The 14,891-nt window shown below is 39.9% G+C and overlaps 1 long non-coding RNA gene across 1 annotated transcript; it reads left to right on the top strand.

Annotated features, from left to right (window-relative positions):
* The first annotated feature begins 1,067 nt into the window (after positions 1–1,067).
* LOC112943505 lies at positions 1,068–13,392 on the top strand. Its single transcript, XR_003248603.1, has 3 exons — positions 1,068–1,187; positions 11,876–11,983; positions 13,303–13,392. It is a non-coding gene; the product is annotated as an uncharacterized LOC112943505 (long non-coding RNA).
* Positions 13,393–14,891: the final 1,499 nt, after the last annotated feature.

Here is a 14,891-nt window from a genome sequence, read left to right as displayed (position 1 = left end):
ATGTTTCAGTGGATCCAGACAGGCTTAAGACCCAACACCTTTGAACTGAGCACTTGGGTCCTGTTGGGGAAGAAAAGACGATGATCTAGAGACTGAAGTGTCTTCATCTTCATTAGTCTATTTGTGGAAGTATGGGCTAATCTTCAAGATTGTGAATTAGACTTCCTTGCACCCTCCAGGGGTACCACTGCTGTTTAAGATGGAATAGATAATCCATTATCTAAATGCTTGAGCAAAGATAAGTAGAAATCTGTGCCTGGTCCAAAAATAGACAACAGATCCTCAGACTGTTAGTTAACTCCTGTATCTTTATGCACTAGACTCATACTCTTTATTTCTAGAGCTTTCCTAATGTAAAATAAGAAAAGGTTCACGGAGAAGCCTTAAGGCTCAAGTGATCTTCTTTGAATACTAAGTACACAGTGTTGTGCAGCGAACTGCTGAAATGACCACTTGTAACTTCTTCCCGTAAAGGACATGGGAAGAACGTCAAGACTGTAAGGTGCAATCACAAAGCATCGTAAGTGTATGGAGGGTTTAAAAATGTCTTAGTGGACTGATAAATGTTTTTAACTCTGGAAGAAAAGTTGTGTGTGGTTACCTGCAACATATATAGGTTTGTTTAACAAATAGAGCAAACTGCTGTTTCATCATTTACCTATGTAACTAAAAGGGAAGACTGAAAAGTCTGTTCTGACTTACTCCGACCATTTATGCAGTTCTTCTGTATTGATTTTCATGTCCAGTTCTATACTTGAAAGTCTTCACAGTCATCATGTCAGAATGTTTGCTGGTGTCCATCTTGTTCATTCAGACACTTAATGAGACTTATTACAACTTGCTGCTTTCTTTAATGCTAGATGTTCCTTATAACAGCCTCAGTCATCTTTCTTTTTATTAAACTGCTGGAGCAGGTGTTGTCTTTGTTCTGTGTGGATACTTCTTCCATGCTCCCCATCATTGCACTGTTTGAGTGCCTCCCAAGTTCTTTCCTGAAAACATCCTGCTGGGATGGGAAAGTGTTGCTATCCTTATTTTACAGATGATCAGCTGAGCTATTTGGTGATCTGCCTACAGCCAAGCTTGAAATCTGTGGGAGAGTTAAGAATTAAAGCCAGAGTCCCTGCTCACTGCCTGAACTGGAAGACAATACTGCCTTATTTCTTTGCAACAGCTGTGAACTTAAGGTGAATGTTTATGAGACATTGACATTTCCATGTTAATTGTTTTATAAACTTAGTATTGTCTGTACTTGTGTTTAATATGACTACTTTTCTTTTTCAAATGACAAAAAAAAATGGAACCTTCTGACTTCTAGATTTTTCTTATTCCCCATTCTTATAGAAAAGAAGGACTGTTACAGATTTGCCATCTGATTTAAAAAGATTTAATAGAGTTGATCTGGGCCTGGCGTATGTGCCGGAAGTTTGGTAAATGTAAGTAAACTGCAGAGTTCTGATAAATAACATATAACATGCTGATGTATTTGATAATTAAAAAAAAAAAACCCGAACACCAGTTGTTACTTGGCAGCTCCTATTTTCACTGCCGTCAGACCTGCAGCTAGCTTCGTGTATGCGTAAGCTTTTATTCAGGCTCCTCTGCCTTGGTATTGCCTTACTCTCCTCTCGGGGTGGGTGGGACAAAAGTGAAGGATTTGAGTCCTCTGGTGTTGTGCTTGCAACAGTGTGTTGAATTTAGAAAGCTGTATCCTAAATGGCTGCTTGTCTAGCCCCATTTAAAAAAAGTTCATTGTCATGTGAGAGAATGAAAGATGCTGTTGAAATAGAAAGTGGAGTACATCTTTAACACGGAGTTCAATACTGTAGTAGGAGTGCCTGTGTCTTTGTAAAGTAAAATGTAGTCTCTGATATGACTACAGGTTGCTGGGCTGAATACAGTCAAATTGCAAGGATTGCTGCACGGACTGTCACATAAGTGTAAAAATCCCTTCTAGTCCTAAAACTTAAACTATCATTTCTGATTCTGTTTAAAATCAAGTTGGTTTCTGTTAGCCTTCAGAAAAAAACTTTTTTGCATATGGTGGGAAATGGCAACACTCTCGCGTTGGACCTGGCCTGAGTGTGGCAGTCATTTCGTGCAATCAGCATCCAACAGAGCTGAGCCAGAAAGGCAGTCTAGGCTGTATTATTTTGTTATGCTAGGCTTCCTTTTTCATTTTGAACTGACTTAGTTCCAAATGTAATGTGCAGAGCTGTTGCCAGTCTCTTTTTTATTATTTTTTTGTTCAGTAATGATCTTGGGCAGTAAAGGTCTTGAATGTGGCTTCCCTTCCCTATCTGATACCAGTGAGAGTAATCTTATGTTTCACCAAAACTACAAGTGTTTAGTTTCCAGCATTCTAGATAATTAGAGGTTGCTCTGAAAAGGCCTGAACAATTGCTTGCTATGGAAAAAAAAATTGTAAAAGAGCTGCTCTGTAAAATTAAAGGTGAAGGTGTTAAACCTAGACAATAAAACTTGGATCAAAGTTGCCAACGGAAGGGGTCATATAAGAAAAGCAGATTGTCCTTTAAACTTTACCATGTTGTGCAAGGTACTTTTCTCCCTATAATCAGATTTCATGAAAAAGCAAAGCTATTCTTTCTTGATGTAATTCAATCAGAGCCCAAAGCTAGATCAGCAGGAAAAGCACCTGCTGTTCTTGCTTTAGGTTTGGATGACGGACAGTTTTCTGATAGCAGTTGGTTAATCCATAACCTAAGCATGTGGCCACAGCAACACCTGCCATGCAGGTGAGTTTTTAGCCTTGTTAATGTTAAAAATATATATATATGTATATATGTATTCATCTTATATACCTACATACCTAATAGTGATCATTATAATTAGGAGAATTTAATAAAATTATATCCTAAGTGTAGAACTTATTTTGCTCTGTAATCAAATACCCATATGTAATCGAGGTTTGAAGTTGACTTGCTTGTTTGGGCCTGCTTAGGGTTAATTACATCGACTAATAGAGCATATTTGAAGTCTCTGTGCTTTCCCTTTTGTCTGTTTTCTCAACTCTGTTTTGAGTTGATGCTTGCTGTAATATCATTGACTGTCAAACCCAGTGCTTTTAAATTAGTCATGCAATTGAAACATCTGTGTGGTTGAGACTGGCCATAGTGACTGTTGAACTTTTTGTCCCTGACACTTTCCAAAATCCTTGCAGCTCTGGGCTCCTGAGTAATCCTGATAGAGTCCTGTGGAGATCTGCAAAGCAGGGTCCTGACCTTCTGGTGCATGGAGGAGCCTCGCCTTGCTGGGCTCATATTTAGGATGCAGTTTTAAGTTGAGTTGTAGTGTTAACTCCGGTGGAGTTAAGGAGGAAGAGGAGGAAGGAAGTGAGAAAATAGAATAATAAACCAGGGAGGCAAAAAGATATAAAATGAGTTTGCAAAGATGATCTTTGCTTGGCCAAACAAAACAAAAAAACCCGAAACAAAAAAAGAGCATTTTATTCTCTGTAGGTATTGCATGGTGTTTCTTCTTGAGCTGTGGATTTTACCAGCAGAGGGAGTTCAAGACCCCATTTTAGTCTCAGTATGTGCTGTTTTGGTTGTATGATCAGAGCTTCTGGACATATTTAATGGAACTTTCTCAGCCTAGACACTGGGGGGCTTAGTGGAAGGGTTGGGTTACAGTTAAATTTAATTTGGCTAAATCTGAGAATGTGTTTTGAGGCAATGAATTATCAGTATTAAGCATCTGTTTGTACTGATGGTCTGCAGCTTAAACACTTCTGTATTGTGCTTGGAGCATGAAAATCATAAGCTCCTTACACACCAAGCAGTCCGGTTTCATTGTCGCATGTGAATGAAGTGGTAAGGGAACTAGTGCAGACTGCAGCTAAGTCTCTAAGCATTCTCTTTGCTTTGGGAATCTCAGAAAGCAACACTGAACATCAATGCCTGAAAATATCAGCCCCTGAACTTTAAGTCATCGGTTTTTCTTGTGCTCTTTAGAGAAAGAAATTTATTTTTTAAATGCCCATTTTAGCATTATGCCACCTCTATGTTCTGGTGACATGGGCATGGGTGACATACTATATATTTTGTGCCAGAATAAGAAGACTACTAATGAAATACTTGAAAAGAAACACTGCTGGGCTTCCTTTAACCTTCTTTAACATTTTTTTGTCAGTAAACTCTAAGTTGAGTGTTCATCCACTGATCTGTCAGGTCTTAGAGTGTCTTCAGCTGATCACTGAAAATGTCAACTGTTATTTTCAGCAATTCTGTTTAAACTGCTCTTGTAAAATTAAATTGTACTAATTTGAGCAGATATGCCAGTTGCTACACTAGCAGTATGGACAAATTATTCAGAATTGAGTGACTTTGAGTGTCTAAATACACAAACTTTTTTCTAGCTCCTGGAATTTCTTTCAATCAACATTTTGCAAATTTATTGTGAGGAAAGCTAGCATGTTAAAAATTTTGAAGACTTCTCAGTTATAGGGATGAATCTCAAGATGCAAGTGACATTCTTTTCCTTTTTTTGCTTAAACTTAATAGGATACCACTTGTACTTATATACCATTGCAAACTTAATTTAGATGCAATAGTGAAGACTAAAATGAGTTGTGCTTTGTAAAGAAATCAAAGGAACTGAACGGTACTTGAGAGAAAACAGGGAATCGGTATATCTGGCATTGACATAATACTGCAAAATCAATGCTTTGATCAACTATAAAGCATAACAGCTGCATGAAAGGTTTGCTGTGGTTAGCTGGCATTATCTCTTGTGTAAAGGAAAGTACATTGTAAACCAGTAAAAATTAACTGCCAGAGCACAAAGCTGTTCTGTGACTGGGAATTAGATAAAGTTTTGCTTCTGTTGGCAGACTGATAAAAAGAAGTGGGGCCATTTGCATACAGGTGAAGAGAGGCGGTGATCTCCCGTGTTGGTGGAGGGCAAGTCACCACAGGTATGCAGAGTGCTTCTGCAGAGTGCTGCCTTAACCTTTCTTTTAACCTTCGCTGGTTGGGAAGTGAGAAAAGGCTTAGAAAAGGAGCAGTACTAAGAAAAGTCATGGGGTGGCAGCAGAGCATTTACCACGTAAGAGGCCAACTAACGAACTGAGAAACTCTCAAAAGGTTGAAGTTCTGCATAGTTTTGATGTAGATAACTGAAGACAAGTCTTGTGCTGTAGAACAAGATCTTAAAATGGTATGTGTGGTGAGAAAGGTCTCTGTGGTTAAGGCAATAAATGTACTTTGAAAAGCGTGAGTATGTGTTAGCATATACATATATACGTGTGTGTATATGTATATATGTGTGTGTCTGTATGTCCCTGTGTGGCCTCTGCAGGTTTTAGCTCTATGACAGGGTAGCAAGCAGTAATAATATGATAACTCCAGCTCTGGAATCAGGATATTCATATCCCTGACATTTCAAGCTTTGTTCTTGGATATGTAGCTGGGTTGTGTGAGTAAAAGATAGGGATGGTTCTAAGCTGTCTCTGCTGGAGAGAGCCAAATGGTGGGTCTATGAATGTGGTCAGCTTCAGCCACCTTCACTTCCTCAAAGCTACTATGTCCTTATTGGAGTAAAACTGGCAAAGATTGTCTCTCTTTAACAAAAACATGAGAAACAAGATAGTGCCTTTTCTCCTTATAGGAAAAATGAGTTAACGTCCGTTCTTTATAATTTGAATATTGTGTTTCTGTTTCTGCTGCAGGTTATGGACAGTGCTTAAGAATTTAAATTATATTCTTTCTTTTCTGAATTAAGAGCTTTATATCTAAATTCCTTGCATCTTTTCATTTTAGTGAAGGGACTCCAGTTTTGCTTTATTAACATTTTTCTACTTGCACCCAAGAGCTGGTGCTGTGTATCTCATGATGTATTTTGTGCAAAGCAGTGGGGTATGTCCTTAAAGGTATATAGAGTTATAGCATGTGGCTTTTTTCCTTTTCATACATGCCATAAAGTTATAACTTTGCTAGCTTTTGCTAAGCTCTTCATGAATTGCTGCTGTTCTTGAAGAAGAAAAAATCCTTTCCAACTGCCTTTCCTCACCAATTTTTGCCTTCGGGAGGCATAAATGTATTATCATTCTACTACTGTAGAATAGCAGTAGTATAGCAGTACCATTCCAGGTGTGGAAATGAATGACTGAAAGGAATTAACTTCTTTTGTTGCTTTCCGTGGATGTAAGAAAGTTAAAAACGGATGACTGTAGAGGAATGTTCCACTAGTAGATTTCAATTTCTACTGTGATTGGGAGGTCCCACTAACTTGTCCTGCTTGAAGCAATCCTGTGAGAAGCAGAGGCTGATTTGGAAATGTGTGCAGTGCAATGCTGTAGAGATGTACCTTATTTGGAAGACAGCCAGTTCTGGGGGACATGCCCCCATTTAGGGCGCTTGAAGGAAATGTGCGAGTTTGCCCCAGCTGACTTCCAGCAGGTACCTGGGACAGGCTGCCCAGGGAATGGCTTGTCCCCGTGGCAAACAGGGTTTTTTTCACAGCTCTGTGGGGTTCTGGGTTGAATTTGAGCACCTGGTCTGCACCCTTTGAGGTCAGGGTCTTACCCCTGAGCTTGGGAGATCTTCTGAACTGCACTGGGTGGGGAGGAAGCAGGTAGGCTGGGAGCTTTCTTGAATTTCAGAAACCAAAATACACAAGGGTTTATTCTCAGTAAGCAGCTTTGAAGTGTTCAGATAAAGCATGAGGGCATGAAACCCTAGATTTTTTCTGTAGACTGGAGATGGTTTTGGAATTATTTTTTCATTTAGCCAGGAAGGCTGATTATCATTAATAATGCTCCCTCTAATGTTTCATTGTAATCTTATTTTAAGGAAATGTTTAATGCTTAAACATTTTCCCACAGCAGTGAAACAATGTACCTTTCCCTGCCAAAGATCACATTCATATATATCCTCCTCATCCCTATAGTTGGAAGGTAAAGTTTGGAATTTTTCCAGTAGTCAAGCTGCTAATTTGCCATCATTGATCATTATCAGGAGGCATTTGACTTGGGTATCTGATGTATAGCAAAGTGTGGTGTTGGCTGGGTGTGATGTTAGCTGCTTCACGTCTTGGGGTCCTGCTGGGACTGGTTTCTGTGCTCCTAATAAGTTCTAGTGCATGAGTTAGCGTGTGTGATGTGGGATGGAGAAAGAGTTTGGCACCCATACTATAAACAGAACAGATAATCTGCCTCCTTGGCACTCAGTGGAGCTTCAGCTATTGAATTCAGTGAGATGAGGTGTGTGCCCAATGCCCCTTCTCAACAGACAGCTCTCGCTGTCCCCAAAACATTATAGTTCCTATTAAGAAAAGTATTAGGAAATTGTTTATTGTATTGTTTAGTAGAAATTCTCATACTGAAGTAGGGAAAAAATGAAGCCAAAGTCCATTTGAAATCTTGATTTCAGTTTAAAAAAAATCATAGTGAGAGTACTTCATGCTATTTAGTACCTTAGCATGTACTAGTAAGTGAAGCTGCAAGAACTTGCCAGATGATGATAACAAGATGCTGCAAGTGCTTGGGACAATGACTTGAATCCATCTCTAAAACCAACATTTGATCAATAGTTGACAGTTCCTTTCATGAAATCTAAGCACTTAAAGTCAGTTTGATATCTTGCATCAATGCCTTTTTTCAGCACCGTAGCTCATAAGCTAAGATAGAAAACCGCAAGTTAAAAAATCAATCTTATAATTCTTCGATTTTGATTTAGTGATGTCTGGTTCATTTTGAGTTTTTCAGTTCTGCACTGTTAAGATTACATAGGCTACAGGAGAATTTTGCTTAAACTCCATTTTCTTGTTGGAAGTAAAATAAAAACTGGAAATGTTTCTGTTACTCTAAGGCTCTGTAACAGCTTGTTTGTACGAAGTCTAAACTTAAAGCCAAATTTGGCATGTCCTTAAACAATAATAAGCTGAGTATATTGCTAATAAATGCTGGAAGATTTGTCAATGTTCAAACAATTTTGAAGGCATTAATTTGCTTGCTGTACTTAGCCTTTATGTTGATGGAGTTCAAGCTAGACTTTACAGGTCTGTATTTTCTATTATTCATATTTTTGTTTTTTTCTAAATAATAGATCATTTATTGTTAGATATATAATGATTTTTCATACCTGTCCATATTCTTAAAATTTCCATGATCTATTAATCATTTATTAACCCTTTATAAACCATTTATAAATGTACCCTGAAAAAGAAAGTGTGACCAATTCATTTTCTTCTTCAAGTTTAATATTAAAGGCAAGTCCAAGGTCAAGATGGGCATAGGGAGGCTTTCGGGAGCTGCTGTAGTTTATATTCTGGCCAGTCAGCTGAGGAACCACGTGGAACTAAAATTAGTAAAGTGTGTGCAGTGAAGAAAGTTCACACGGTGTAATATGCTGTGGGCAGTATTAGCGTGGCTTTACCCAATCTGTGAGTGGTATGGTGTGTCTGGACCTTTGGAACTTTCCTTAGCTCCTTATTTAATGCAGAAAGAATCATTCTGAAATTAGCATACAAATTGTCCCAAGTCAGCAGCCTTTTAAAACAGTGTTCAAGCTTCCTCCTGGTACAACAAGTATTTTAAAAAGTGAATTCCCAATGTGGCATGATATCATGAGGAAGCTCACAGCTTTAAATTGCGTGCTAAAAAGAGAGCATAAACCTCAGAATTTAAGTATGAAATGGAGAAATGATCAGGATTTGATTTGGGTTTTATTTAGTCATGTTAATAAGGGAAGTATATTATGATAAGGAAACATCTGGTAAGGTCTATTTAAAATAATGTAGAAAGTTTACACAGATGGGGGTGGTTTCTGAAGTTTGTCATGTTTGGGGTTTTTGTTCTTTCCTTGGTCTTCCACGTGGCTTATAAGCCATGCTGTATGTTCATTCAAGGGCTCAGTCCAGCAAGGACTCCTGTGAGAAATCTCTTCCTAGCACTGAACACCAAGATGCTGGAGAAAGGAGGTGACATAGACCTGTTGGAAGCAAATCCTCCTTCCCTGTTTGTCCCCTTGTTGGGTATTCTGAGGTGCAGTACTTGTTTGCCCCTGGTTTAGTTGCCAAGAGTAACTTCCATTGTCCTGTTCAGTTATTATTTTCAAGGAGAGATAATATAACATGGATTCAGCTTGTGAATTTATGCAGGGATTATGAACTTCCTTTTTAAAAAGAGTGTATTTGTATACAGAGATGATGATATATGATGATAAATGATGATATGGCATGGTAGGTTTGTTTGTTTGTTTGTTTGACTCGAGTCTGAGATGACTACATTGAGCAGTGAAGCCAGTAAAATCTTTGTACTACAACATCATGTGTTCTGAACATGCCCTGTACTTTGCTAAAAACTATTCCAAGAATGTTGCCAGAGAGTTTGGTACATTTATTTAGTCCTTATTTTTTTCTTCCTCCTTGCCAAAAGCCAGGTGCTTTAATCACTGAAATAAATGGCCTAGGCCACAGAGCGGGGAAAATAAAAAGGAAAATAATGTTGTTACAGAAACTCCTAAAAACAGTCAAAAAAAAAAAAAAACCAGTCTGTAACTGAGGAATTATTTTATGAAATTATATTTTCTTACCTCCTCAAGGGTTCATCCTGAACTGTTTTGTGCGGTTATTTTGTGACATGTGAACTTTAACTGATGAGCTGCATTTATTTCACAGACTTCAGAGACTCTGGTCATGCTCAGAAGAGTCTGGGTGCAGTGGATGCACCCACACATGCAGCTTACCCCAACAGGAGGCTGGTTAGGGTGCTTTTGGAGAGCACAGATTTGAGAAGTGCTTCTGGGGAGTCTCCCCGCTCCTCCCTGCCCCTCTGCCATAGCCCTGCAGGCCTTGCTGCCGAGCTCTGGGCCAGGTTTGTGATGGCCATGGTGGGTTTAACAAGGACCTCTTCGGGCTGTGCTTGGGTCACAGATAGTGTCGGTGAAATAATCCCAAGTCTGAGACTGTTCTCTGATATGAAATTATGTTCAGTGTCCACTACAGCGATGCATAGTGGAAGGGATGCAGAGTTCTGTTCTTGTAGTTTGCATCTCATAACAGCCGTGTTTTGTGCATGGTTCCCTGTGGAAAAAGATCCTTGGGTTTTATCTATAGTCCTCATAGATGCTTCGTAGCTTGTGATAAATGTTGTGTGCTGATTTTTTTGTATTTTTTTAAATATTTCTGCTACAGTGGCACTTCAAATATTTGAAGGGTTTCCCCCTCTCTTATTACTCAATTTAATTGGAATTATGGTGACCATCAAAAAATATTATTGCAGAGTGACCTGGAAATAATCATTTCCTTTCATCTATAGCAAACATTTGTAGATAGTTAAAATGTCACCAAAAAAACAAAAGTCTGATCCACAAAGAAATGGCTATATATGAGCACAGTAAAACATGAGACTTCATTATATACAAAAAGACTATGTTTTGTGTTCCTGGTTCACAGAGCAAACATCCAACACATGTGGAATGCATGGCAGGATGTAGGACCCTCTAAGGGCTGTATACGGATATGTGAAGGGGAGAAAAAACACTTGTGGGTCTGAGGAAACGACCCTTTCAGTAACAAATGGAGCATGTGCTCCGGGTCTCTGGGAGGATTTGTGTGGGGATCTCGCTCTCCATGTGCGCGCATTCCTCCGAATCAGACAGGTGTTAAGTGAAATGGTGCCCAGAGGACGCAGCACCCTCCTAGGCTATCAGCAGCCTGACCACATGACGGATCCAGAGGCAGCCAAGCACAACTGCTGCAGGGTATGCCAAGGGGTGAGATGCCAAATGCTGAGAGAGAGGATCCTTGCCAGCTTGGCACCTTTAGGCCATGTGGCTGCTCCTGGCACGGAGCTGTCACTGTAACGTGCAGGGGAGAATGTAACCAGAAGCTCTGTCTTAATAGTTCCTTGTGAATGAAGTTATCTTATTGTGAATATAAAATATTAATTATCTTAAAAATGCATTGGGGAGGCTGCACATGGCTTTGGCCTGTGTCCAGGGCCAGGGTTTATAGTAGCGAAATCAGAGGATTCCCTCCTGGCTGTTGAATTTGTTTGCCCCCCTGACATATTGCACTGGAAATGAATAAGAGGAACTATTTGAAAACAATTGACATCTGGGAAAAGATGTTCATTGGTTTCTGGGATTTGGATCAGTCCCTAAACTGGTGCCTTAGGAGTGGATTTAACCAATGCCATAATCTTTTGGCACCTGTTGCCATTTTTGGCAGTGGCACAGGGCTGCTTTGATTGCACTGTGACAGGAGTAGCGAGCATGTGTTTGATGCCCCTCCCGAAAAGAACTTAGGGCCCTTAATGCTTCTCCCATTATTTTTCTTCTACTTTCTCTTCTTTTTCTGGTTCTTCAAACTGCTCCGGATGCTTATCATTATATGCAGACAAGCATCCATCGGCATCTCCAAAGTATACAAGCAAGAGACAAAGTAAGAGAACAAGGATAGAGACTGTTCTGCATTGTTGTCAGATGTCAACTGCTTTCTTGCATTTTATTTTAGAATTGTTCATCTGGCCCTGAGTTTTAAGTGCAGTAAACAAAGGGCTCCTGGCAAAATGATGCACACGCTGACATCTGAGGTATAATCACGGGAGGAGTATTTTGTTTTGTAAATATGCTAATGAAAATAACCAAATATGTATCTTCAAGAGGAGAGTTCAGTGGACCCATTAAAGGAAGTCTCTGCCTACATGTCTGTGTGCTGATTGTACATCTGTAAATGGCTGCCATCCAGCAAAGCTCTTAAGTGCATGCTTAACTCTCAGCACAGCTTGGCTGCAGCAATGTTACTAACTTCAGCGTGTGAGCTTTTGTGCATTTGGGGCATTCACATGCCTGGTGTTAAGCACATGCTTATGTGTTGTTCTGGATAACTAACTCTTCATTGTGTCTTACAGGCCTGTAGCCGGGAGCATGGGTCCTGTTTCAACCCCAGTTTCCTGCTCCTGTACAAGGAACTGAAGAAGACAATAGGGGCCACTCATTCTTCTTCTGCAGTCACTGAGGTTTTTATCATTCATTTTGATATTGCTGCAATACAGAGGTACAGACCCCTGAATAATGTAATGAAGCTCCTGACAGTGTGTGTACTTTTACCTTTTCTTGTCCTTTGGAAAAAGCCCAAGGATTCCCAGGGGTCTGCAGAACAGACTAAAAACTGTTAATCAAAATAAATTGCTTTTCTGAAGGAGTCTGGCTGCAAGCCCCTCCAGTCACCAGAGCTGTTTCACAGGCCTCTGATGGGCAAACACACTTCCTACAGACTAGTAGGTGGGCTGAATCTAATGATTTTGCCCCAAAAGGCTCCTGTGCTTTACTGGAATTTAGTACTGTTTGTTGAAAGTGAGTCCTTAAGTAACCCATGCAAAATTGCAGGAGGGTGGAGAGCATAATGGCAAAATGGGACTATCGTATGTCACCCTCACATGCTCAAAGTGCACCCTTGTGTGCATTTGTTCTAATAGATATACAGAAAGTTTGTGTTAAAAACTTGTTTGCTGTGTTGTGAGAAAACGACATTTGAGAAATGGGATGATTAGACTCAAAGGCAAACGCTGCAAATCCTCAAGATAGTGTCTGGGATTATAACTGGGCTTTGTCTAGAAAGTCAATAGAGAGCTTAGACTTCCTATCTACCTACAGAAAGTGAGACAAACATTGGTAAAGGCATCCCAACCCCATTCTCTTAAGTGATGTTCAAAGAAAAATTACTAACTGTAACCCAACAGTGACAGTTCAGAGATCTCATTGAGTACCTCTGTCAACATTTTTGGTTTAAAAAAAGGAATAAAAAAGGAGAGAAAACCCATCAGTAAAAAGGAGCTGTATTCATAGGTAAAGTCCAAGTGAGTTAACGCTGCAAAATATTCCCGTGTACGCAGTTCAGAGTCCACTCAGGTATTTTTCAGGGCTGCCATCTGCATTAGAAATCTGCTGAATGAATAACTCTGATTCTCTCTGGTGGTTTCTTGGTATGTTTGGGGTGTGGCTCTAAGAGGAGTAGCTGGCAGGTTTGTTTCATTTTTTTACCTTCACCAAAGCCTGCTTGTCTTACAGGGATCAGAGTGCATCTCTGGTCTTTGGAAGATGGTCAATTTTTACAACTTCCTTTCTTAAGGTTAACCTAAATGGGGAAAAAAGTCTTTCTTATCTGCTGCATTTGAGGACTTGAAAATGTCTTACTAAATAGTTTGAAGAAATTTGCTTTACTAAATAGTTTGAAGAAATTTGTTTTTTAGGCTAAGATCCAAAAATCTTTAAAAATGACAGAAAGTGCAAGTTTGAGAAATATTTTAAGGTATCTTTGTCCATCTTTTTGTCCCAGGAGGAGGAAGAGAGAAATGGAGAAAGCACCACACATGACAGATGCTGCTCAAGATGCTCAGCACACTACTGAAAGATGCTCTGTAACTGTCATGTTGTGAGTAATGAAAGAATGTGAATGGGATGGAAGAGAACTGTCCAGATTTACTGTAACCACATCTGTAGCCTCACCACTCTCACATGGTGTAAGGAGGTCAGCAAACTTCTGCCAATCCCTGGAGTATGACTAAAGATATCTGTGCAGTGCAAGGCAGCCATCCTATTAGAGAGCCCCAAGTTACCTCTAAAGAAGCTGGCATGTCTGTTAGTAGATTACCACACAGGGGTACTGGCTTCAGTGCCAGGAACAGTAAAGCTCTGTTACTGCCATACATAGTTAATTAGCTCGGGTATCGCACCGAGCACACACAGCTATATTGCTCCTGGTTCTGCGGCTAAGTTAATTGACACTGGCTTGGGGATCTTTGCCCCAATGTGCAGTGCAGACGTACCCAGGAATGCACTCCTGTTGTTGATTGAATACTGTTTTTTCATAAATGTGGCAGGAGTATAATTGCAGGGTGGGAAAGGAAGGCCAATATACATTCACTTCACTTTGGAAACTAAATTAAACCTTTGACTTAACCCACTTCTATACCAGCTCCCTGCAGGCATTTCTGCAGGCTTCATTAGAGCCAACCTAGAGGCCATGGAAAAGGTCTTACAAAAGACTAGCCAGGAAGCCAGTCACAGACCCAGATCCTGCTGCCACAGAACACAATCTGCCTCTTGGCACCTCGGGCTTGCAGCTGCCAGGCACTCTCCTTATGTGGTCATTGGTGTTGGCTCGGAGGCTGGAGCAGATAGACGAGGAGGACGAAGGGGGAACACATTCATCACTGCCAGCAGCGTGTGGAGACAGTGCCAAGTCACTATGTAACCAGGCACATGTGCCAATTTGCTCGGTAATTGGATTGCTATTTGAAAAATTAAAGTGCTGTCTAGAAAATTCTAACCTTTGCATTTATGTATGAGGTTTTCAGTTGAGTGGGCTGAACAGGAAGAATGTAGGTGATCAAACATAGGTGTTTAGGAAGGCAAATGTAGCAAGTGATCTGATCGCTTTCCAAAGCGTTACGCTAGCCTCAAAAGCAGCCAATCTGTGCCAAAGGGACAAAGAGCAAGATACAGTGCAATGAAAAGCTCCAGCAGTATGGACAAGCTGTAACCCATGGCTTACTAAGGAAAATCCTTGCAGGCTTGTCACCTGAAAGTGATTTATATAAAGCAAAAAATATAATTGGGAAAGGGCTTAATATACCTCCTATAGTTATGTTTCTTCCAAAAGAAGAAAACTATTGGCATTACTTATTTTTTTCCTTCTCCCCACCATTTATTCTGGGCCTTCTAATTTGTCATTTATGTATGTCTATAAGATATATTGCTCACAAATACATTGGCTGAACAAATCCTATGCATTAATATTAAGTATAAGTTATGTTGGATGATCCAGGTACACAGCAAATTTCCTATTCAGAAGCATGCCTGTGCCACAAAGTCATTTCTGCTCTCACTGAAGTTGAATTCAGATCTTGCTTTGGCTTCAGCAGA

Source organism: Nothoprocta perdicaria, unplaced genomic scaffold (assembly GCF_003342845.1).
Source record: "Nothoprocta perdicaria isolate Ctin4 unplaced genomic scaffold, notPer1 scaffold_15, whole genome shotgun sequence".
NCBI classification, from domain to species: Eukaryota; Metazoa; Chordata; class Aves; order Tinamiformes; family Tinamidae; genus Nothoprocta; species Nothoprocta perdicaria.
This window is presented reverse-complemented; position numbering and strand designations above follow the sequence as displayed.